Source organism: Pteronotus mesoamericanus, unplaced genomic scaffold (genome assembly GCF_021234165.1).
Source record: "Pteronotus mesoamericanus isolate MK-2021 breed Mesoamerican mustached bat unplaced genomic scaffold, CSHL_Meso_final contig_50, whole genome shotgun sequence".
Lineage (NCBI taxonomy): Eukaryota > Metazoa > Chordata > Mammalia > Chiroptera > Mormoopidae > Pteronotus > Pteronotus mesoamericanus.
The window spans coordinates 42,492,684-42,519,650 of NW_026555186.1; the positions used below are offsets into that span (position 1 = coordinate 42,492,684).

The 26,967-nt window shown below is 37.4% G+C and overlaps 1 protein-coding gene across 5 annotated transcripts in view; it reads right to left on the bottom strand.

The window, feature by feature from the left end:
- The window catches only part of ARB2A (ARB2 cotranscriptional regulator A), a 418,904-nt gene extending 397,847 nt beyond the window's left edge, over positions 1-21,057 (bottom strand). For all 5 annotated transcript variants that reach the window (XM_054578602.1, XM_054578600.1, XM_054578603.1 and 2 more), the window contains exon 1: positions 20,899-21,057. The gene's annotated coding sequence lies outside the window, so the exon portion shown is untranslated. The remainder of the gene's footprint in view (positions 1-20,898) is intronic.
- Positions 21,058-26,967: the final 5,910 nt, after the last annotated feature.

Consider the following 26,967-nt stretch of genomic DNA (forward strand, 5'->3'; position numbering starts at 1 on the left):
ATACTAAAGTTGTATCCAAAAAAGAACACTGTCCCAACTATCTCCTAAATGCACATGTTGGCCACAAAGTCACCCAGTCTTTTCACCCGTTATCTTATTAGGTCATCACAACTGGGAGCGTTAGGCATAGTTCACATAACTGCATTTTAGAGATGGGGTATCCAGGGCTTTGCGAAGCTAAGTAACCTGGTTAAGGCAACCCAGATGGTATGGCTGAGATTCTAACTCTGGTCTTCTGACACTTTCTTCTGAGCTCCTTCTACCCTACCATGCCAGCAGAGTCAAACTACTCAACTTCAACGAGAAAAACAACTCCACTTTCTTCATTCTATAGAAGGTTTTCACTCTTGTGTACTAATTTATATTATCAGAAAGAATCACAATTTGGGGTTTGAGCAAGTTGGAGGTAGTTAATTTTATATATGTTGAGATATATATAGATAGATATCGATATATTGATATCTATCTATATATATCTCTACCAAAACTGTCTTAGTTTATTTGGTTTGCTATTTTGAATTCAGGTTGATAAAAATTACTACCTATCATTTCCTCAGAATACTTTGGTAAATGAAGCATCTAAAATAAAGAGTCAAAAGTGAAGGAATATCAATTTTTTTAGAACATCTGCAAGACAACACTGTAAGTAAAGCTAAGAAATTAGACAAGGAATAAGATAATTCTTAAGACAATTCTCAGTTTTAACCCACCCCCAAGAAAAAATAATTTAATTTAAGTAGTCTTTTATGAAGTTCTCATAATATGGAGCAGTAATAGCAGAGATAAGGCCAAGGAAAAAATAATTCTCAAAAAGAAGATATGTTCAAAATTTTAGAAAACCAGAACATGTCAAACACAGAGTAGCCTCCATTTTATGGGTCAAATATAAATGTCATATAAGCTGCTTAACACACTCTAATTGTATAGTAGACACAAACAATAAAACACAATTAATATTATGAAAGTACATAACTCCAGGCCAAATTGAACAAGCAGAAATAACCTTCTTAGATTTCAAAGTATCCAATACCATAAAATAGCAGTAATAACATATTTGCAAAGGCTGCATCCAATTTTCTTATTCCATAAATATGCTTACTAGCAACTCTTCTAAGCTTTGTGGACTCAAGGTCTAACCTAGATTTTAAAATAAAATATGCATGTACTAGACACTAAGGTGTAGTAGACACTAAGGGAGTATAGTCAGCAAACAGCCTCCAGTTGTTTACCACATCAATCTGCCTCAGATGCAGAGTGGCCTCACTCAAGGTCTCACCTTTTCCAGGTTAACTGTCACTCACTGGCTGAGCCAAGTGGGAACCTGAAGGTCCAGCCACTTCAGCTTGATGCAGAACAACTCTGACAGGAAATATTTGCTCCAGTGCTCGCTGCCAGGATGGCTGAGGTTTTATTAGACCTGCAGTAAGTTCAACTTCTCCTTCTGACCAATCTTGTCCTTCTCTTCACAAGTGTCAATCTCTAATAAACATCATCCACTCCAAATTTTGTCTCAGCAACTGCTGCTGAAAAATCTGAGACAATGCACTTTTCTAAATGTTTTTTTTCTGAAAGTTAAAAAAACACCTTCTGATGTTAAGGGACAAGATGCATACAAACTATATAAAGAACTCTGACAACAATAAAAACAGAACCGAATTTTTAAAATGGACAAAGGATACACATTTCTCCAAAGAAGATATACAAATGTGCAAAGAGACATGTTCAATATCATTAGGCAGTACAAAAATGCAAATCAAAGACAGTAAGATACCAGCTGCCTCATACCTCATAGCATGGCTATAAACAAGAAAGACAATAACAAGTGTTGGTGAGAATGTGGAGAAAATGGAATCCTCATACATCATTAGTAGGAATGTACGTTGCTGCAGCCAGTTTAGAAAAAGGTTCATATCTTCTCAAAATGTTAAACATAGATTTACCATATAACCCAGCAGTTCCACCACTACACCAGAGAAATGAAAACACATGTCCCACACCAAAACTTATACACAAATGTTCATAATTGCCAGAAAGTAGAAACAGCTTTAATGTTTATCAAGTGATGACAGGATAAACAAAATGTAGTATATTCATACAACAGAGCACTATTCATTAATAAAGAAGTAACAAAGTATTGATACATGCTACAACATGAATGACCTTGAAAACATGCTACGTGAAAGAAGCCAGTTACAAAAGATCACATATTATATAATTTTATTTATATGAAAGGTCTAGAATAGGCAACTCACAGAAAGAGAAAGTAGATCATTGTTTTTGGAAGTTGGGGGGCCGGGGATGAGGAGTGACTACTAACGGGTACATGATTTCTTTTGAAGTGATGATTCTCGCAGTCCCTAAAGAGATAGGTTTGCACCGTAGTGTCCCTCTGTGCATTAAATGGCTCCCTCTAGCCATCTCTTCTTCTCTATAGCTATATGCTAATTTAGGTCAAGGCCCAGTGTCGAAAGGGAAAAGGACTGACCATCTCACTCACTCTTCTCTTCTCCCTCCATGAAACAGCTGATGAGGGGACTTCAGGCAGACTCAACTCTTTTCGATTGTCCCTACCATGCCTCTCATCAGAGCCAGGTTGGCAACTACCTAGGCCTCTTCTACCTAGACATTCGGGGCAAACACATTATTTCCTAGGTATACAAGGTGAACATTACATATAAAGTTCCATAAATCAAAGAGCTTACTTCTAACTTGTTCTGGTTCTTTGTAGTGGGGGTTCTTTGTCAGTGGTAATTCTCCTCCATGGCCTCTCATTATCCCTTGCATACATCTTCCAGTGACAATCTGGTCAGGAACACTGGTTCATTTTGGTCATGATTTAGTTAATTCCTTGGCCACATACCACCTAACAGCACCCCACTTTTACTCAATTTCTAATAACGATTGAAATTTGTAATACCTTTATTATTATCATTTGATTATTTCAACTGATCCTACACATTGTACTAACTTCAAAGGGAAAAACGTACCACTTATTATAGAAAAAAATAAAGAAAAACTTGAGCATATCATCAAGCAGTTTACTCTTAAGCTCAGTAAACTATACTAATAACACCACCAATAAAGTTTAATGGCAAACTGAAAGCTTTGTGGAGACCACAATTAAATTAAAATAAGACACGTTAAGTTCCACTCTTATCTGATGTCTACTGACATGACTCCTTATTGTGTTTTCAGGGGAAAATCTCTGTGAAGTCTGACTCTACCTAAATATGTCAACAACAAAGAATGTTATTTAAAGGCCTTCAGAACGAATTTCTTTTTGGTCTAGAATTTCCCAGTAATGTATGAAGAGATAGTGCTTTCTAGGATTTCATGTTTGTACCATACTTTAACAATACCCACATCCTGGGACTAAGAGGAGATGAATTCAGAAAGATTTGAGGAGTCTCTATATTGCTGTTATAGTACAAATATCTGATATTTAAAAGAGAAAATTAAGAATCTGAAACTTCAAGTATAACCTGTTTAAGCTACTGTATTAGTTACAGTGATTATTTACTTTATTCAGAAAACAATATACACAATTCATACCTTGACGAAGTTAACAAAGGATGTGAGGCAGCAAAATTCTCTTATTTCAAAAACAAAGAGCTTGGAACTTTCCTAGCTCCCACAAAATATTTTCCCCCCCACAGAAGACCAAATCACTAAACCAAACTATTAATTACAGGAAATTAACTCTGTGGCACTGAAGCTGTCAACACAAGGACACTTTGTGAAACATTAAGCCATTTATGTTATTAGATCTTATGCTTAAACACACTGCCAAATAGCTCTCATTACTAGTGTCTACATAAGCACAAGAAGGTAGAATCTCTTCTTATGGCCATAAGAGTCAAGAATTTTACAATTAGACTTCACTTCCAACATTATAGTAAAGTCCCCTGAGAGGCCCACCTGTTGAGAATAACTGAACTCAGAAAGTACATTATAAAATATTAGAATACCTACAAATTAACTAAACATAAAGAAAGAAAATCACAATAACTTGAACATCTACACAAAAAATATTTGCTAAAATCTGATGCTCATTTTTGGAAGAGAAGTCACAGCAAATTAGGAATAAAAAGGAAAATACTTAACATGATACAGGGATTCAAAACAAACAACACCAAAAATTACATCATGCCCTGGCTGGTGGGGCTCAGTGGGTTGAGTGCCGACCTGCAAACCAAATGGTTTCCGGTTCAGTTCCCAGTCACACCACATACCTGGGTTGCAGGCCATATCCCTTGTAGTGCTTGCAGAAGAGACAACCACACATTGTCGTTTCTCTCCCTCTTCTTCTCCCTCCCTTCCCCTTTCTCTAAATATAAATAAATAAAATATTTAAAAAACTTTTTTTAAAGTACAGCAAAATTACTCTTCTTGGCAATATATTAACAATATTCTCTTTAAAATCAGGTACCAGAAAAGAATGCACATCGTTATCACTTTATCATTACCATTTCTAGTCTAAGTTTTCTGCAGGTTATAGCCAGTATAATATAAAGGAAAAAAAATAAAAATGTATAAAAATTGAAAATAGGAAAACAAAGTTACCATTATTTGCAGATGATATGGCTATCTAAAACAACATTAACAACAATAAAAATGAGGAAACAAAGTATTCTAGAATCAAAAAGAACAAGACAATATATCATTAGTATTGAAATAAGCAAGCTGACCAATGGAATAGAATGAAGCTCCAAAACAGGTCCGCATAACTGATCCATATGACATAGAAGACAAGGGGGAAAAGTTGGACTTTTCAATAATTGGGACAACTGCTTAACTGCCTAGTAAAAAATTAAAGTAAATACCTATCTCACTCCATATATTGGCATTACATGGTGGCAGTGGTGAGATAAATTAAGGGCATAAGTGTGAAAATCAAAATGTTACACTTTTTAGGAAAAAATATAGGACACTACTGTTTTGATGTTGGGGCAGGAAATACTACCATAATAAAATTTTATTTTACACTCACCAAAAAAAAAGTAAAGAGTCTGACGATACCAGAAGTTAAAAAAAAAAAGGAATATAACGGAGATTCTTGGTCACATTGCTTATCAAAATATAAATTAGTACAATGATCTTGAAAAAATTGGCATGAGATCTCCAAGTTAAACATTCTCATAATCTTACACCCAATCTTACATCCTGGTCCACTGCCTGGTCTCGTACAAACACATCTGACATGTATGAAAATGTTCACAAAATGTTCACATCATAAAAAAGCCAGTTTATTAATCATTTATAGCTGCATAACAAGTTACCTCAAAACAAAGTTGCCAAAAATAATAAACATTTATAATCTCTCCATTTCTATGAATTAGAAAGTTGGGAACAGCTCAGCTGGGAGGTTCTGGCTCAGGTTCATCAGGTTGTAGTCCAGAGATATTGGCAAGGTTTGTAGTCATCTGAAGGCTTGACTGGGGCTACAGAGGAAACACTCACACCAATGAGTTATTGGTAATGTTGTTGCTAGGAGCCTCAGGACCTCCCCATATGGGTTTCTTCACAGGTCCGCTTGAGAGTATCACCATGACATGGCTTCTAGCTCTCTCCAGACAGAGCCAGGAAAGCAATGGGAAAGCCACAGAAGTCTCACTATCACTTCCTAGATAACTCTACTGCCACAGAGGGTAACCCTATTCATTGTAGGAGGTAGGAGAAAGTCTACACGAATGCATAATATTAAGGAGCAAAGATCATTGGGGGCCATCTTCAAGTGTGGCTATCACACCTGGAAAAGGCTGGTCTCTAACTGTAGGAGGACAGATATTACTATTTATCTCTAGTATGAATAGTAATAGCAGTGAAAGTGAAGGAACCAGAATTGCACTCAAAAACATGGATGATTTTCCAAAAACAATACTGAGTACACAACCAAGTCTCAGGAGACTACATACAGTGTGATACCATTTATATAGAGTTCAAAAACAAACTAAACTGAAACAATTTATTGGTATCACCATTTAGGTGATGAAACTATAAGAAAAATCAAGAGATAAATACAAAATTCAGAAAGTAGTTACCTCTAGCAAAGTGACAAGGACATGAGACTGGGAGAAACACAGGTCAATGCAAGTTACTGATAGTATTTTGAGTCTTGGATTGAGTGGTGAATTTAGCTGTTACTTATATAATTATGGTTTATAACTTGGATAGAATGGGCACTCTTGAACTGGTATATAATATACATATAATCACACACAGGCTCTGTGTGCATATAATCATATAATCTTTTTATCACCAATATATTTTTAAATAAATAATAACAAAATATTAAAAGAAAAAGAATGTTATAACTAATTTTAGTAGCACTGCCTTTTATAATTTGCTCTTTGGGGCATTTTTCTCTAAACATAAAGCTGAATGTCCAGTTCCATCTATTTAGTCAGAAGTTTTGGGCCCTGCTGATGATAAGCCCTAGAGGAAGAAGGAGGTATAAGAACAAAGGATGAACTGGTATTAAGTAAATTTCAGAACAATTACTTATCAGTAAAATATGGTATTATTAAAACTCAATTAATTCCTTGCCTGTTTTGAAATGTAGTATTATTTTGAATAAAATTTTACTTCCTCAAAAGCTTTTGCATCAGCTATTTAAAAAGACAAACTATAAATGTTTTATAAACCTGTATGAAAAACTTTATAAAAAATATTTTAAAATACTACATACTTCTGAAAATGTTGACTGCCATTTCTGTTTTTGTTCTTTGCTTTGTATACTGCCATTAGTAAATATAACAAGCAAAGTCTGCCTTTGAAGATATACAAGCAATTAAAATTTTAAAATGCTAGCATAAGGGGCAGTTATAAGCAACTTGAAAATGAAAGACGAGAACTTAGAATTCAATTCAGAATAACTACCCCCTCAGCTACTAGAAGATGAGCTCATCTAGTCCCAAGAGCATATATCCCAAGGAGGATCATCTGCCAGTCTTTGAACATGACACAAAAAAGGGGTTTAACTCTGAGGGAAAAAAAATAGTAGTAACTTTCCTTGCTTTCTAAAATAAGGTGAAAAAAGAAAATGCTGTAACAGCAGTCACTGGAGAGAGGACTTGTTGTTAGAATGAGAATAAAATAACCGTAAAACATTTTATCTGGTGCTTTGTCTGAACATAACATTTTGTTAAACTCATTTCTATTTGTTTAAATGACAAATGCTGAAAATACTGCTTTTTCTGTATGAGCGTTAAACTTCCTTTCACTGAAAAACAGATGTTGATTCAACCAGCCTTTATTGGTACACAAATTAGCAGTAAGAAAATTATAAAGCTGCTTGAACTAACAAAGAATTAGCCCCAATGCTTAGTCTAAGTTTATATCTAAAGGCCTATATTTTATTTTAAATAAGCCTGTATTTTGTTTATTTGAACTATTATCCACAACATTTTTTAAAGACTTATTAATTTTTTATTTTTTAATTGATCTTAGAAAGGGAGAAAGTTGGGGGGGAGAGAGAGAGAAGAATAGAGGGGGGCAGAGAGAGAGAGGGAAAGATGAAAAGAAACATCAATTTTTTGTTCCACTTATTCATTCATTCATTGGTTTATTCTTGTATGAGTCCTGACCAGGATCAAACCTGCAACCTTGACATATTGGGACAATGCTCTAACCAACTGAGCTACCGGGCCAGAGCCACAAAATTTTTGCTATAAGGCCTCAGGCACTATTTAGTCACCTACTTACTACCTGCAATCTTACTAAAAATAAATTGGCAGAGCTTTTATAAACCTGTGGTATTGCTCTTAATGTGGCTGATGAGTTTTATTAGTTTTTAATGAAAATATTCATATACTTCAATATTTGTTGATTTTAAACCTGATTTTACACACACACACACACACACACACACACACACACACACACACACGAATCCCAAAGTAAGCTGCAAGTTTCCAGTGCTGACCTTTTAAAGATCACTGAGTATGGGAATATTATCTAAAGCAAGTTTAAAGATTCAAAACATAAAATTATACACTAGAAGGGCACAGAGGTGAGCTCTCACAATTCCAGTTTCTATTTTAATAGTGGTTATACACTGTACAATAGACATCAGGCTTGTGTGAAGTCCTGAAACAATACAAAAAGTAGAAACATCCCTTCCATTTTAAAATGATTCCCTACACAATCAATATTTTGGAATTGACTTCTTAAATTCAAGAATTCTACTAGTCAGTGAGCCAAGAAAACTGTCAGTTCTGAATAAGAACCATTCAGACAAAAAAGCAAGAAATGAAGTGTAAACTCTGAAATAAATTCACTAAAGGAGCACAGAAATTCATCTGACAAGGTACTCTACTGAATGGGGAACACCTAAATTAAGAAAATGGATTTAAAAAATAAATCAGCAACAACAGATATGGGAAGAATATAATTCAGACATTTGTGCCAAAAGAAAAATTTAACAAAGCTAACAATTAAAATACACTATACCAAAAATGTTTCTAAAATATAATAAGTTTATATTTTAAATATAGACTTCCTGGGAAGGAGTAGGCAGACTGCTTCTACTGGCAAAAGAGGTTGAACAGAACTGAGAGATCCAAGGTTCTGAGCTCCATCAGACTCTGCCCATATGTACCGATCCCAACTGTCAAAGTCCCACTCTTTCCTTCAAGGTTGCAAATTCAAATTTTGCTGAGAGTCAGTGACCCACATGATTTGCCTTACAGAAACCTTAGTACTGCAACTGTAGGACATAAGGGTTTCTTCGAGGGTATCAACAGATGCACATTTTGGTACCTGGAAGTGGAGTGTTGCTATAACATGAAACTAAAATGTGAGAGTGGCTTTGGAACCAGGCAGGGACTCTGAGAAAAGTGCTGGAGAAAGCCTAAAACACCCTGAAGAACCTGTTAATGGAAGCCCCATTGTTTTTGATAAGACTGTGGGTGAGACCTCGCCAGAAAGCGAAGTAAATGTTACTGGAAACTTAAGGAAGGCGGGGGCCGGGGGGCGAGGGGGGGTAGGGGCGGGGGCGGGGTGACTCTTGTTATGTAGTGGCAGAAACATTAGTAACACTGTCCCATGGAGTTATACGGAAAGTAGAAAATATGCCTAATGAAGTGGCTGATCTTGCTAAGGAGATTTCCAACCGGGGTGTTGAGTGCCACCTGGTTCTGTTTGATAATTATAGTGAAATGTGAGAAGCAAGAGAGAAAATAGTGAAAGGACCCTTTAAAAAAAGGAAACAAGACTTGCTTTATGAAAGATACTGTCTAGTAGGGGAGTTCAACTAGCAGTCCAGAGGCCACATGCGGCCCAGGGTGGCTATGAGTGCAGCCCAACACAAAATCGTAAATTTACTTAAAACCTTTTTTTTGCTCCTCAGTTTCGTTAATGTTTGTGTATTTAACGTGTGGCCAAAGACAACTCTTCTTCTTCCAGTGTGGCCCAGAGATGCCAAAAGGCTGGACTCCTCTGGTAGAAAATGAAAATACAAGCCACAGACTATTTGAAAAAGGCATATCTGATAAAGGAATCTTATTGAAAATAAACAAAAAATTCTTAAAAACTCAACATTAAGAAAACAACTCAATTTAAAAAACAGGCAAAAGACCTGAATAGACACTGCACCAAAGAAGATACATAAATGGCAAATAAGATTATGAAAAGACGTTCAACATATGTCACTAGAAAATTATAAATTAAAACAATAATGAGATACTACTACATATCTCTTAGGATGGCCAAAATCCTAAACAGTGACAACACCAACTGCTGCAAAATGGTACGGCCACATTGGAAGACAATCTGGCAGTTTCTTACAAAATTACACACTCCCACCATCTAATCCAAGAATCACATTCTTGGTATTTACCCCCATCAGATGAAAACTTGCAAAAACCTGAAAACAGATGTTTATAGCAGCTTTATTTATTAATGCCAAGCTTAGAAACAACCAAGATGTCCTTCCACAGGTAAATAAACAAATCAACCGTGGTACATACCTCCACACAATGGAGTACTACTTAGCACTGAAAAAAAATGAGCTTTCAAGCCATGGAAGGACAGGGAGGGAACAGATGCATATTACTAAACAAAAGAGGTCAATCTAAAAAGGCTACATACTATCATTCTACCTATATGATATTCTGGAAAAGACAAAACTATTGAGACAGTAAAAAGATCAGTGGTTGTGGGGTGGGTAGGGGAGGAGGAGGGATGACAGGCAGTAAAACTATTTTAGGGCAGTGAAAGTATTCTGTACGACACTATGATGGTAGATACATGTCACTATGCATTTTCTGAAACCCACAGAATATGCAACACTAAGACAAAGCACTAGTGTACACTATGGACTTTGGGTGATAATGGTGTTAATGTAGGTTAATCGATTATAACAAATGTACCACCCTGATGCGGGATGTTGATAGCTGAGGAGCCTGTGCAAGTGTAGGGGCAGAATAGAGATAGGAAATCTCTGAACTTTCCACTCAATTTTGCTCTAAACCTAGAGTTGATTTAAAAATAAAGTCTATTAAAAATTTCTCTCCAGAAACCAAATGATACTAAAATTAAGAAATGGCTTCTGAGCAAAGATCAAATCCAGAGCGCTGCCAGGAAAACATGGTTCAAAAATGAAGCTGACGGTATGATTGAAAAAATTTTTTGCTAAAACCTCAAAAATACCAAATGTGGTGCCTCAGAATTCTAGTCAGTTAGAAAAAAGGCCCTCTAAAGAGAGTTCAGTGTGTTTTATTGATCCTCTCAAATAATAAAAGTTCTAGGAAGCTTGAGGGCATTGTCCCTTAGCCTTCTTAGCAGAAGCCCAAAGTACACAAGGATTTATCTCAAAGACACATGTAGATGTGGCCTTTGCCTAAAAGAATGTATCTCAATAGAATTCACAGAACCTCTACAAGACTGATAAAATATTAATATATCTTTTTACTTAATATTTATAAGATTTAACATATTTTAAATGAAGAGAGACCTTTGGACCCTAACATTCTAATGCCAGGAAGCAGGCTGGGAAACCACTAACCTGCAAAAACCTGCTATCTTTCACGGTAAAAAAAAAAAAAAAAAAAGTAAAACCAAGAGTACAGAAGGCAAAACTAAGAACCATGAAAATTCCCAGGCTTCAACCTAATTAAGAAACTTCCAATATTTGCCCAAGTAGATCACAGAATTGCTATGAACCAGTGACACCTTTGTGTCTCCCGTTTTTTTTACCTTTTGGAACAAGAATACCTACTACAGTTATCCTATGCCTGTCCTACCACAGTATGTTGGATGTTTGGATGTTTGGATGTTGGGGGTGAAGAGAGGCCAGTGGAGGAAACTGTACTCAAGGAGCTGTGTTTAAGGAACTACATCCAAAGAAGCCCATCTCCACCTGGACCTGACTTATAGATGAGATTCTGGAATTTGAGATGATATAGTAACAGAATGAGAAATTTGAGGGCCTTCAGAAGCAGTTGTATATTCTGCATGTGGGAAGGACATAAGCCTTTGGGGACTAGGGAGGGGGTTAGACTGCGGCAGCCAGCTTTCCACCTCCTGTTATTCATATCTTCATGTAGTCCCCTCCCACACTGTACCAAAGTTATCTGTACGACCAATACTAAACAGGAGACGTGAGAGTACTGCACCTCAGAGATTATGTTATAAAAGACGGTGGCTTCCATCTTGAGTGCTCTCTTACTCTCTCGGACCACCACTATAGGGAAATCATGTTGTGAACAGCACTATGGAGAGACCTATGTAGTGAGTTAAGTGAAGCTTTCTGCCAACAGCCACATAGTGAGCTTGAAAGTGGATTCCCCAGAACTATTCAATCTACAAACGACTGCAGTGGATGACACTGTGACCACAATCTCATGAGAGATCCTAAACCAGAACCACCCAGCTAAGCTGTTCCAAAATTCCTGAACCAAAGAGACGTGTAAGACAATAAATGTCTTTAATTTTAAGCTGCTAAATTTTGAGATTATTTGTTACACAGCAATAGACAATATATATTTAAATCTGCAGTGAACTAGGGGGCATCACTTAAGCTCCCAGATTCACTCATTCTCAGTATCACTGAATTGCTGAGTTTTACTGACTTTCCAATTCAGCAATAATTTACTTTTTATGTGAGGAAGGAGCTTCCTCTGGATTTACCAAATCAGGAATGCTTTCTTCTACTGTCCTTGGATTTCAAAAATAGTGGAAAATTAGCTTACATAACTCAGTATTTTCAGCATAAGAAGTGATCGGTTGACCTTGCTTAAAGTTTTTACTCAGAGAGAGAGAGAGGGAACGCGCGCGCGAGCTTGCGAGCTCACGCTTATTTTTTTAATTAGAACAGTTTAAAACATCAACACATGTTTATCTGGATAAAAATAATTACACATTTTTTATTGAGAAGACTTCATAATAATTAAGCTTGTTTTAGCTTTTTTTTAATGTATTGATTTTAGAGAGAGACAGAGACAGAGAGAGAGGAAAGGCAGAGAGAGACAGAGAGAGAGAGCGAGAGAAGAGAAACACGGATTTGTTGCTTCACTCAATCATGTAGTCATTGGTTGATTTTGTATGTGCCCTGACCAGGGATCGAACCTGCAACCCTGTTGCACTGGTACAATGCTCCAACCAACACATCTACCTGGGCAGGGCCATAGTTTGTTTTTAATGATAACACTGAAATGTCTACTTTCTTAGAAGTACTTGTAGTATTCCTAATGCAGATAAACTTTTCACCATCACAGTCACTCACACTTTCAAAATAATGAAATATCATTTTATAAACAATAACGTTCTAATCATAAATACCTGTCAAGTAAATTAGCATAAATAATTTATCACATTAGTCACCTAAAAAAGGTAAGAAAAGGCCCTAAAAAACAGGATACAGATAAAAAATGCTTTGATGCTAGAAGAGGTAAAAAATGTTCTCCAATGAAACCAACTTTGCTGAATCCTAGAACCAAATCTCCAGCCATCCTGTTTAAAATTCAAGCAAGAACCAACCTACACAAAAGACCCTACCACCACCCTGACAGCTTAAGGGAGGTCATTGGAGCACAGTAAAATTTTAAAAAATCTAATTTATAGCACAGGCAGGGTAGACTCATAGAGGGAGTCTAAACTGAATGCCATGTCCCAACCCCTGTAGGTATCTAGGAAAGTGAAAAAAAAAAAAAAAAGGGTGTAGTATAGTCACAGAAAGGCAAATGCAAACAGTACCCATGTCCAAGTTTGTATATATAATGCAAGAATCAAAAATTTAAATGTCTACAGACACCAGAAATTAATACAGTAAATGTAAGCAGTGAGGCCCTCTAAAGTCAAGCTTACCCTGTATGAGTGTGAAGACTGCAACAAACTGGAAAACGCATGGCTGGCTTTAGGGGAACTCCTATTTGCCTCACTGCTGCTACATAGAATGAAGGTCCAGTGGGCTGGAAGTTTGTATTTTTCAGGAAGAACCAAAAACCTAGATTTTTACATAAATTAGCTAGAAACTAATTTTAAAACATTAAAGACTGTGCAGGTCCATTTAGCCTGCCGGCCTCCAATCTGCCGAATAATTATGCCTCCAGTATTATAGGGGACAAAGTTATCTAGAATTCTCCCATATAGTTCAGCAACATCCAGGGCAAAAAGAAATATACCAATAGTAATTAAAATAAGACTGCAGTGATCCCAGAATAATAATAATAATTTCCCAGAAAGTGGAATCAGGCCAAAAGTACTTTACCAAAATCAAGCCTACATTACTCTCTTTTTTGGAATAGTCAAACCATGACCCTTCTATGTTGGTGCAGGTAACTGACACTTCTTCAACCAAGTTGGCACTTTAAAAAATAATAAAATTTTAAAACATATGAATATTTCCCTCTGCTCTCGAGTATTTATCATCCATGTATTTGTCCATGTAGTTGAAACTTCACCGTTTACAACTCATGATATATACTCCCTATGCCGTATCTACATTTGGATAACGTGACTCCTGACACATCATTACTATCTATGACTAATTCTAATATCAATGCTTATAATTTCATTCCTCGCAAACACATAATTCCAAGTCTTATTTTTGTGTCATTTCTCTCTATTCCACGTTTTTTGACATCTTACCAGTAAATTTCTAAAATGTTATACCATTTCAATGTCTGTAGGTAAAGTTACTGCTTATAATTCATGTATTATACTTAGTTTCTCTAAACTTGAAAGGTTCTATATATTCCATCCTAGATTTTTCACTGTTATTTACTAGGAAAAAAAAATGCCCACCAAAACACTTCTACCATGCCAGGAAATAGTAGGAACACACACAAAATATGGATGCATACATATCTATTAATTTTATTTTGAGTTCTATTAAAATCTGCTTTGCCTTTTATCTAACTGAAAGTTCTCTATTCACTCTCAAAGACCTAGGAATATCTAAACACAGCAGCTTAAGTTCCTAATAAACTCAGGGCACATCCATTTTTTTAATGGTTTAAAGGACTTTTTTTTAATTCCCCAAGAGTTTTTTTTCCTTGTACAAAAACACCACCACTTTGCAAAAGGCATAAAAAAATAAGAGTATTATAAAAAAAGGACTGCTCCCACCATAATAACCAATAGCAGCTTATAAAACACAAGCTACTGAAGTGAGCCATCAGTTACCTACTTCCCACCCATTCTCCAAAGACAGTTCTAGAAAAATAATCTTTAAAAGAAACCTGTGACAAATCTTGTTAAAAGGTAAGATTCCTCAAATGAACTATTTTCAAAATGTAGAGAAAAAATTAGATTGGATCTTTTTAAAGCGTAACATAATGTATTATTTTTCTATCATCTTTCATTCTATTTTCTTCTTCTCTCATGTACTTTCTTTTTTCCTGTTTAAACAGTACATACCTAAAATTCTTCATTAATTTCTTCTTTCAAGTTTTTGAACAATTTCAGATGATTCAACTTTAAAATGGGTGTATGGGAAACTAAGTTCATCAAACTCTAGTTTGCACAAGCAATCCAATCACTAATTAAGAAAAATAATAGATCAGCTATTAACTGATTTATTAGTCTGCTCAGGCGGCCATAACAAGATACCAGAGACTAAGTGGCTTAAACAACAGAAGTTTATTTTCTCATAGTTCTGGAGGCTAGAAATCCCAGAGCAAGGTCTGGCAGGGTTGGTTTCCGGTGAGAAGTCTCTTCCTGGCTTATAGACAGCCACCTTGTGCTGTGTCCTCACTGGGTGGAGAGCGATCCAAGGAGATTTCTGGTGTCTCTTCTTATAAGAACACATACTATTAGCTCAGGGTTCCACCCTCGGACTTCATTTAACCCTAATTATTTTCTAGGGGATTAGGGCTTCAACATACGAATTTGGCATGGCAGGGGGGAGGGGGCACGGATACAATTCAGTCCATAGCAATTAGAAACCAAAGTATCAGAGAATTTTATTATGTTCAGGGACATTTGTGTAATAATATTCTTGATACACTCCCAAATATTCTCTAATCTTACAGGACAGGTTACTTCAACATCAGTTCATTTGGTTCTGCTTTCAAGTTCTAAGGCCATCTCTGTCCCTAATCAGAGGAAGGAAGGAACAGGGAAAGGAGATGTGAAAGTTTCTGGACAACTGTAGAGTTAGAGGGCACAGTCCACACAAGAGACTAGCCCCACTTCTAACACCAACTGCAAGAGCGGAGGATTCCCAAAGTCCCCTCAGGCTCACTAACTCCCTAGAATTATTACTAGAAAATAAATTATTATTATTACTGTTACTATTACCAAAGACTCAAAGAACTCACTGAAAACTGTTATACTCACAGTTATGGTTTATTACAGGGGAAGGATGAAGATTTACATGGAGGAAGAGAAGCAGACAGGACATAGTTCAGAAGAGAACCAAACACAGAGCTTGTGATGCCCTCTCCCCATGGACTTATGGACATGCTATTCTGCCAGTATCTATGTGTGACAATATTCATGGAGTACTGTCAACAAGAAAAGCTAACAGGAGACATGGTGTTCAGAGTTTTATAGGGCTCCACAGGGGATGATTGGCCACATGGTTGAACTCAGTTTCCAGGTCAGCTGATACTGATACCACGTGACCCAAAGTCACATAGCCTTTCCGAGGTAGGCAGCCCCCATCCTAAGACTACAGGCGAACAGCTAGCCCCCACCCTAAATAAAATCACAGTGTTATACACGTGCCTCAAGGCCCCCAGGCAAACAAAGATGCTAGATGCAAAGATGGTAATCCACCGAAGCTGAAGACAAAGGCCAGACCTCTTTTGGAGCAAGAGTAAATTCTTTACACAGAATACAAGACAAACCATTCACTATTTCCCACTGCTGAGAGAGAGGCAAGTCTAAGCTCCAGAGCGAACTACACAAGCTTTTTCATATCTTATGTTCCCCCACCACACCTTACCCCTGCCAAGGACTTGGCTTCTATCTCATCCTCCAACACCATCTCTCACTACAGTCAAGCTTTCTGCTCTAGTAATTGCAATTCCTTTTTGTTTTTTACAAACATCAGACTGCTAATAGCTATTTCTTTTGTCTAAATGCTTTTCCCTTTTACATTTAACTGAGTGATTCTTAAGTTCTCCATTTAGGCATCAATTTACAAGAAAGCTTTTATAGAACCCCAGGCAAGGCACTGTGCCTCTCCTATAGCATCCTATACATAATTTTATCATAATACAAAATATTTTGCTAAAGTCTTATCTTTATAGCAAGCATGCCAACCAGCATGTAAGATCCTCAAGTGTGGGGTCCAGATTGCCTTAGGACTAGGTACCCATCTTTTACTGACTCTAGGAACTGAAACCCTAACTAACCTTGCCCTGTTTCCCTCATATTTCAGTTCATTTAGATCTTGGGCCTTTGCCTGTTCATTCTCCCTTCTTCCCCTCTGTTCTGAGACCAGAGTCCTATCCCTGTACATCTAATCCCTAGTGACAGACCTCCTTTCTTTTCTACCTGAACTTCCTCAATGATCTTGACTGATCCTTCCTACCCAATCCCCCAACCAATTCCTGGACATGCCCATTTAAGATAAGTATTCCAACTACATTAGGTGTTAAGCCAAATGGATCAAGATGATTAATTAATTTTCAAACTTCTGGAGTTAGCACTAGAATCATTTATATAGTATAGACAAAAATGATGACATGCAAAAGAATAGCATAATTCAAAAAAAGAGAGCATCTCATAAATTAATCAAACTTTTCAAGTTTTTTAAATGCCTCACCTTGAAATATAATCTTGGTCACAATTCTAGTTTGTTCCATGTCCTAAAAAAGGCACATAAAACTAAACTATGGTTTGTATATTAAAAGGGTATCACTCACACTCCTTCATTACCTTGGATATTACTTCTGAATTGTTTTTTTAAATGGAGGTAGTGTGTCTGTTGAACCACATATAGTATCTTTCCAGCTGCTTTCTTATAACAGATCATATATGATGGCACTATCATTAATAGTAGATGGGAATACTACCCACATCCCACAGTGCTTAGTAGTTATCATTGAGTATAAATTGTGATCATTCAATAATAAGCTATTAAGGACCTTACGAGGGCCCAAATCCACAATCTTAGTCTTACCAGTACGTCTCTAATCTCTGAGCAAATCAACCTAAAGTACATTATCAATCTAGACTATGTTTAAAATAAATATCCAATATGCTATAAAGAAATGGTAACAGCCCAGACCTGTGTGGCTCAATTGATTAGGCTTCATCCCACAAAAGGAAGGGTGACCAGTTTGATTTCCAATCAGGCACATGCCTAGGTTGCGGGTTTGATCCCTGGTCATGGCACGTGGGAGAGGCAACCAATTGATATTTCACTCTCACATGGATGTTTCTCTTCCTCTGCTTCTCCCTCCCTTCCCCTCTCTCTAAAAATAAATATAAAAATATTTTTAAAGAAATGGAAATATACAATAAATGCTTTACTTCAATGACCTGTCATCATATTTTTCTCTACAGCAAAAACTATATTGTAGTATCTGTACTACAAAAATGAACTGTTCTTAAAAAAATAGTACAATATCAGAGAAAGCAGCACAGCACTGCTGTCTCTAACCTGTCTTTAACTTAGCAATGAAATTTTGAGCAAGTGAGTCATCTGACATCTCATCTGTAGCAAATTAATCAATTTTAATTTGCCAAAGAATGATAAGCAAAATTGTGGTACAATTTTTCATTCATTAAATTAAACCACAATAATCGATTTAAATGAGCTTCACAACTGAAATAGTTAATAGAAACCCAAGGATTTTTAATAGACTTTGATAATGTACAAAACATTCAATGATTTAAAAAAAAAAAGTCATGTTTAACTAATGGGCCATGAGCCATTCTGGATTAAAAAAACGGTGTGGTGATTGCTGGGCAGGGGTAGGGGGGGTGGGGGAGCGGTATAAAGGGGACTAAATGGTAATGGAAAAAAATATACTAAGGATTAAATAAAAAATATTTTTCTATCTTAAATAATCTGGTTTTTTTTCATAATGCTGAACAATGTTAAATTACACAATTACTCATTAAATTACTCAATTAAACCTCATTGCTTTATGGATAGAAATTAAGTGATAGATGGTCTGAAAAACTTATAGTAGGACTATATAGATGCATACCTTCCAAAAACTAACTGCTGAACTAGATGGATTGGCATACATCGCTTGATGTACAGTCCGTCTTACTGAATTAGTTAAGGCCAACTGACTGACTTTAAAATCACATTTGAGAAGTAGCTGGTGATCTGCACTCTCTCACCCTACCCCCCCATTTCATTCCACTCTGTGGAGCTATACTACTTTCTGTCACTTTGTTGCTGGGTCCCCTCACCTCTGCTGTTAGTTCTGGTGCTTATCATCCATTACTATTACTGATCTTGGCCACTCTCTTGTCTCGCCACATCCAAACACTATACTGTTATCCAACAGTTCTTTTCTGCTTCTTGATTATTTTTGTCTCTTCTGTTTCCTGCTCTTCTCAGCTACAAGACAAAAGAGATCTACTTCACTGGCCTGGTCAGCCAATCAATACATTCCTCTCCTTCTAATTAAAAAGAAAAAATATATATCAAAGCATGTCAGGATGATCTTTGGCTTTCCTTAACTGTTTTCATCACAATCTGATGCTCAAAGTTTCATTCACTGTTACAAAAGATGCTAGAGTTTCTTTTATTTCCAAGTCTGGAGTTACTACAGATACTTGGTCTAGACATTGAAGTTTTTACAAGCATAATATTTTAGGCTTAAAAAAGCAACCAAAGACATAGTGGCTGCCTTCTTTTACCCTTAAAAAACTTACCCCAAAAATATCTCCAAGAATTTCTCTTGAAACAAATGGATAGTACTCCAAAGAAATATACATATGTCCCCAGAGCATATGAAAAGATGCTTAACATCACCGATCATTAGAGAAATGTAAATCAAAAGCACAGGAGCTACATCACAACCATTACCAAACATACTCTTGCCTTAGAGCCTTTTGGTAGCCTAAAAATCTGTCCGGACTCACTCATTTCATTCAGATCTCTACTCAAAGAAATGTTGCCTTATCAGAGAGGCTAAGCTTGACCATCCTACCTAAAATAGCATCCTCCATCATTCTCTCTCCCTTTAATAAGCTTTACTTCTCTTCATTACTCTCACCATATATATATAAAAATGTATATATAGTTTTCTTTCTTCATCTACTACAATGTAAACTTCAGGAGCACAAGGACTTTATTGGACACTATTGTATTCCCAGCACCTAGAACACTACCTGCCACATTGAAGGTAGTCAATAAACATTTGTTAAATGAACAGACGGATATTCACAGCTTAACATATTTCCTTCTTGGCCTTGGTATCATCTACAAGCCGCACAACAGCCTTGGCCTCAAAGCCATCCAAAGCATCCCTGTTTAGGCTTTACTGGTGAAGTGGAAGGAGCATCTAGTTTTAAAGTCAGACAGAAGCCTGGTACCAGCAGTGACAGTAAGACCTTAACTAAGCACTTCGAATAGTTGTCTCTGACTCAGTTTCTAAATACACTAAATGAATACAGTGTATCTGTCCCTCACAGTGCTGGATAAAGAAAAAGAGAAAGAATTTACTCCTAATACTGCTTTAAGTCAAAAAGATACTATGTACTGCATAACAAACATCACATTGTACATATTTTATAAAAGTTACAAGGAACTTGGTGGTCTGAACACCACAGAATTTTCCCTTTGCAACTTTTCAGAGAATTTGGGAAAATGGACAAATGCAAAAAAGTTGGCTGTCAAATATAGCCACAAATTAAGTAACTGGCAACTTGGCCCAACAGATACACACCGTGGAGCACTAGAAGAGCACGTTAAATCTCTGGATGAAGGAAAGGAATGACTGCTTCCAAAATATACCTAACTTTATATCCAAGTCAAAAGTATTCAACTAAAATTCAATCCCACTTAAATGTCCCACCAGCGTCCACGCACGTTGCAACTTCTGAGAACATTTTCTAAGTGCACTTTAACCGTCTGTTTGCAGTAAGTGACTTAGTAAAGCTTTGGCTTTGATGATAATTTTTGTAGGGAAAAAAAATCTTTAAACAGCGAATCGCAATACCTCCCCTCCTGAGAAAACGTAGGAGGGCCAATTATTCTAGGGTCTCTAGGGCTCCCCGAACCCCCAACATTTGGGTTTAAGTCAAGTCACTTAGGAACACACGTGTCCTGCCCTGCCACGGAACTGGAAATGGCAAGTGGAAACTGCCCATCTGCGGAGTCCAACACATAGAGCAGAGGTGTCCGCAGGAAACGCGGCGTACCTCTGGGGAGCCTCCGGCGCTGGGGCCAGCAACCCCCACCCGAGACGGACCAAGCCAGCCCCCTACTCCGATTACGGCTCGGGCCTGCCCCGGGAGCTCACAATCCCACAGAGGTCCTACCTGAGCTCTGCCCCCAGCTACAGGGCTGCGGGGGAAGGCGGGAGGAGGCGTGGCCTTCCAGCTCGCCGAGCGGACTCCCTCGTGCGGTTGTTATGACTTTCTCTCTCGGGATCTGCGCCCCGAACAAGTTCGAGTTGCACTTCCGGGGTCCGCAAAAGACTGAAACGTCATTGCGCACGCGACAGCGACAAATCCGGAAATGGGCGGGGCGTGGTCGTTGGCAAGGTTCCTGCGGTGCTAGGTGGGCTGGGATAGAGGCCTAGGGGGAGGTAAGAGCTGTCACGTAAATTACCTGCGGGTGTTGCTCCTCCCACCACCCAGGCACACCTCTTCCTGGGGCCGCCCTTTGCCTCGTTCTCCAAGCGGAATTTAAATAACAATTCCGGGACTGTCCGTGCAGCTAATAGCCCACTCCGCGATCGAGGTTTATCTATCTTTGCCGGTCCATTCAACCCCATAAAAGATGGGAGGTGAGAAAGTTTAGATTTAGAAGATAGAATATACCTCTCAATTATGGTTTAGGAAGTTCAGAATAGATACCCTGAGCCTGCTCTTTGCCCAGTCTGGTCAATACAGGCATACCTCGGCGTTAAAGTGAGTCCTGATCTTTCTGTTGGTGGAGGATCTTGCCTTCAATTTGCAAAAGAATGTAACTCTTGTGAAGTGCAGTAAAGCAACGCACGGTAAAATGGGGTATGCCTGTCCTAATCGGATAGATTGGAAGTAGCTCTGCAAAGCTATAGGTACGTTGTCATCAGGGGGCTTGTACTCAGCCTCTATGGCAAAAAAATCCCTGATAATAAAAATTACCCATGAAAATGCCCTAAAGAGCCCACAGAGTATAGAATACACGATGTTAAGTAAATTTTAGATCTTTAATTCTTGTGCACTATTGAATGTGAGATCTCCTAGCTAGTTTAAATGTTAGAATGAAAGGAGTTTTTGTGTGTAGATATCTCGGCGTTTAAACAATTCTTGTAAATCCGAGGGGCAATTCTTAGCCTTCATGTTACTTGACTATTCAGCAGCATTTGACACAGTTAAGCTCATCCCTGTTCTTGAAACTTTTTTTTTAATTTGACTTTTGTGAAATCACAATGCTCTATTGATTCTTCTTTGCTGGATTGTTTCTCATTTCTAAATGTTAGTGTGCCCCAGATCTCTCCCCTTCTTTATCCAAACTCATTCTCCAGGAGATCTCATCCATTCCCTCAATGTCTTTTATATGGCATCATTATGCTGATGGCCTCCAAATATCCATAGCCGGCCCTGACTTCGGTGATTACTATATCTAACTTCTTATTCAACATATCCACTGGGGTATTAACATGCATTTAAAACTCCAACTTTTCTACCTCCAAAACCTGTTCTGTTGCACATCTTTCCATCTCAGCAAATGGCATATTGATTCTTACAATTATGAGAGAATTTGGGAAAATGGACAAATGCAAAAAAGTTGGCTGTCAAATATAGCCACAAATTAAGTAACTGGCAACTTGGCCCAACAGATACACACCATTCTTTGGTTTCTCTTTCTCTTATATTTCACATCCAATCTCTCAGAAAAATATCTGGATCTCTTTTCAAAATGTAGTCCTCACTGGATGCCATAGTTGTCTACTACTTATTCTACGTGTACTTGTTCTTCCCTCCCTACAGTCTAGTCTCCCACTGGCACCTGTAGAAATTCTAAAATGCAAATCAGAATTTGTCACTTTCCTCTTAAAAACCTTTAAGAGCTTCCCTATTCAAATAGAATAGGGAATTGTTCCCATAAATCCATAACATCCTGCACGATGTGGCCCCTGTCCACCCCATGCCTCCACTAAGGAAAAGGATGGCAAGAGATTTTGCGTAGGGGATGAGGAGCAGGGAAAACTTGTTCAATAACCTTGGATTTGGGGAAACAGGAGTCCCAGAGGTGATTGCCAGCTCTCTTGCATGGAAATATTTAAAGGCAAGACACTGAATAAGGGTGCCTATGATGATAGAATAAAATGATAAGAACTGTCAAGTTTTCCCAACACCTAGTAGACATGTTGGCACACGACTAAGTATTAGTTGTCTAGGGCTACCATAGGAAGTATAATGAATCCTCAACTGACATCATCTATAGGACCTTGGAACCTGATTTCAAGCAAAACAAGGACTAATGAAACCTATTTTACCACAGGCTAATTGATATAAGTAAGAGATAAGTTCCTATAGCATACTTCTGGTCACAAAAACATCACCAAACTTCTAAATAAACACTTTCACTATTCAACACTGAAATAAATGTGAGTGAGCAATACATACATTTAAGAAAAATTAATACAAGTGAGATAATTATTTTCCAACCTGCTCATTGTGGTGGGTGGCGAGAGCCTTTCCTTGCCTCTCAGGGAGCAAGGCAGGAACCAACTCTAAGCAAGAGGGCATTCCACTGCAGAACTCACCCACCCTCAGTCATACTGGGACGATTTATATATGCTAGTCAACCTACTGTTTATATATGTATAAACACTTTAAAACTGTAATTAATGGATTGTTGGAGGCTCTGTGTGGACATGGGAGGAAGCCAGTGTACCCAGAGAAAACCCGTGAAGGCATGGGGAAGATGAGCGAATGCCACACAGATGGTGGCCCCAGGCAGGAATCAGTATCTTTCCCTGTCACCAATGTCATAATGAAACGATGTTGAATAAAACAATGTTATTCAAGGACCTGTTGTATCTTGAGCAAGGTGGCTAAAACAACAGAAATTTATTGTCTCACAATTCTGGAGGTTAGAAGTCCAAAACCAAGGTGTAAGCAGGGTTGTTTTCTTCCGAGGGCTGTGAGAGAGAACTTGTTCCATGCCTCTCTCCTAGCTCATGGTAGTTTGTTTAATGGCAACCTTTCATGCCCTTTGGTTTGTAGATGCATCACCCAAATTTCTGCCTTCATCTTCAGATGGCACTCTCCCTATGTGCTATCCCTTTGTCCAAATTTCCCCTTTTTGTGGGGTTACCAGGCATATTGCTTTGTGGCTTACCCTAAAGACCTAATTTTAACTTGATAACCTCTCTAATGTTTTAATTTCTAAATAAACTTACATTCTGAGGTACTGGGATTAGGACTTCAATATACCTTGGCGGGAGGACAGGGAGGAGCACAATTTAACCCATACCACGAGCGTAGAAATTGTTTTCAAAAAGGAGAGAACAACTCCAATAGAAATGAAGGAAGCATACCAACCAGCAGAATGAGGTTGTTTAAGGCACCAGAAAATGTGCCACGTGGGAATTTTGTGATGCTGGCTGGAGCATTCATCTCATGTATCAGGGAATGGCAGTGCTGAAGTTTCTGGATTTGGGTGAATCTCCAAAAATGTACAAAAATACCTAGGATAGAAAACACCAGCATTTGGACATTTGCTGCAGAAGGAAAAACCACCTCAATTTACAAAAGCCTTTTCTTTGCACCCCTAAGCTACCCTGAAGTTACCTCAAAGTAAAACTTGTGTGGGACATAGAGAAGTAAAAGGTGAAGGAACTAAGACAAAATAGATCATACCCCCTTCTTTCCAACCATATTTGTGAGTCAGTCAAGTTTATGCTGAGAAAGAGGATATTTTAAAGTGACTTAGAGGTTTCCAATCCAACATGGAAAGAGTTTGGAACTTGAAAATTGGTCAGTCCCATCCTTAAAACAAGAGAAAAAGTGAGTAAACAAATTCAGCAGCTCTCCTTAGAATTGTCAGAGAATTGTCACAGAGCAGACTGCTGACCCCCACCCCGAAAACCGTAGAGAGACAGACAGGTGGGTAAAGAGAAGCACAGCTTTCTGGAAACAGAAGCCAGCAGTGGAAGCCAGTATGGGTAGGACACTTTAAAACTGTAATTAATGGATTGTTGGAGGCTCTGGGTGGACTACCTTGAGAGTTTAAAACTCCAAGTGGTCCCAACCATGTGTGTGGGAAGGGGCACCCACACGTTTGTGAGTCTTCCCTCCAGGAGCCCACCAGGTTCTTTCAATGAAGACAGAAGAAAAATCTGACAGTGGGAGAGGAAAAGTGACCCTTATGAAACAGGTCCAGAGCTCTCTGTTTTCCTTAACAAAGGCTGCCTGTAAGAGAAACTATTTTACCAGAGGCTACCCAGCTGGGGAGTTCCCAACCTAGAGGAATGGAAATAATATCAGCCTCTTTTAGACTTCAAAGTGGAGGAAAAGTGGAAAACATGCAGGAACAGAAGGGTACTGTAAATAGATGAGAATGCTAAGAATCAAAAGGAAATATTAAAAATCAAAAACACTGTAGCAGAAATGAAAAGGATAAGTGACAATACAACAAAGGAAAGAATAAGGGTTGAGGACAGGTCAAGAGAAAGTTCCAAGAAAAGAATGAAAATGACAAAATAGGCTATCTAAGAACTGTGGGGAAATTACAAAAGGTGCCATATATGCTGAATGGGAATACTAGAAGGAAAAGAAAGAGGAAGGAACGAAGGAACTATTTGAAGTAATAATTCCTGAGAATTTTCCAAAATTGCCCACAAACCCAGATTCAGGAAGCTCAGAGAATTTCAAACATGCTAGATACTAAAACAAACAAGCAAACAAAAAACAAACAAATAAAAAACAAATCTATACTGGGTCATATATATTCAGAGAGCAGAAAGTCAAGAAAATAGAAAATCTTGAACAAAGCCAGAGGTAAGACAAACAAAACACCAACCTTCTCTACAGAGAAAAAACAAGAATTACACTGGACTTCTCTTGAGAAACAATATAAGAAGAGAGTGGAAGGAAATATTTAAAGTGTTGCAAAAAGAAAAAAAAAAAAAGCCTAGACATTTGTAACAGTGAAATTATCCTTCAAAAGTAGAGAAGAAATAAAGATTCTCAGACAAATAAAAATGGAGAGAAATTGTAACCAGTAGACCTGCCCTTCAAAAATTGTTAAAAGAAGTTTTCCGAAGAGATAGAAATCATGTAAGCTAGAAATTTGGATCTAAATGAAGAAAGGAAAAGTTTTAGAGAATATTAAGGAATAAATTAAGGTAAAACAAAATATTTTATTTTCCTTATTCTCAATGGATCTAACAGATAACACTTTAAAATAATATCAACATTGTTTTCTGTGATGATAGCTTATGAATAAGTAAAATGAATGACAGCAATGTTAAAAGGGACAGGAGGGAGGAATTGGAAATAATCTGTACTTTGACTACCCATGAAATGGTATAGTATTATTTGAACGTAGACCTAGAGAAGTTGTAAATATATTTTGCAAACTCTAGGACAAACAAGAAGTTTTTAAAAAGCCTAATTAATTTGCCAGGAGAGGAGGGAAACTAGAATAATAAAATATTCAATTAAAATCAGAGAAGACAAGAAAATTCGAAGAAAAAGAAAGAACAAGGGCAATGGATAGAGTATACTTAAAGTGATTTAGATCATATTGGACTTTTAAATAAGTAAAAAGAAGACATTCCAAAATATCCTAATATGACCAGAAAAGCCATAATGCATGTTTGTTGTATAAACCAGGGAGAGGGAAAAAGATCTGACAAAGCAGATTTGAATTGTAGCTGGTTGGAGAAATATTAGGTTTTCTGCTTGTTTTCACCACCGCCCGTCCATGAAATGCTGCATATTCAACATATAAGTTACATTCAGATATCTACAAGTTAGAGAAACTTTAAAGTTTAATACACTATGTTGAATAATTATATAAATATCTTTCAAGGTTTTAATGGTACTTCCTCATTGAAATATTAGGACTGTGTAATTCTTCAATCCCTTCTTGGTACTTTTCCTCTCATTCACATTCCCTTCCAGTTTGCATCTCAAATCCAAGCTTCTCTATTCCTGGTTCTTTACAATTTCTTCTATAAGTACAAACTTGACTTTCCTCTTTGTTCTAATCCTCTTCTACACTGATGTCCCTATTGTGGGCAACCTGATTATTTCCAAATATCCTCAGAAACATACTCTACTTTCCAGTCTTCATTGAAACTTGATATATTGGATCCTGAATATAGACAACTGGCTTTCAACTTGCATTTCAACGTCTTTATAATGAGGTCTCTCCCTCTCTCTCTC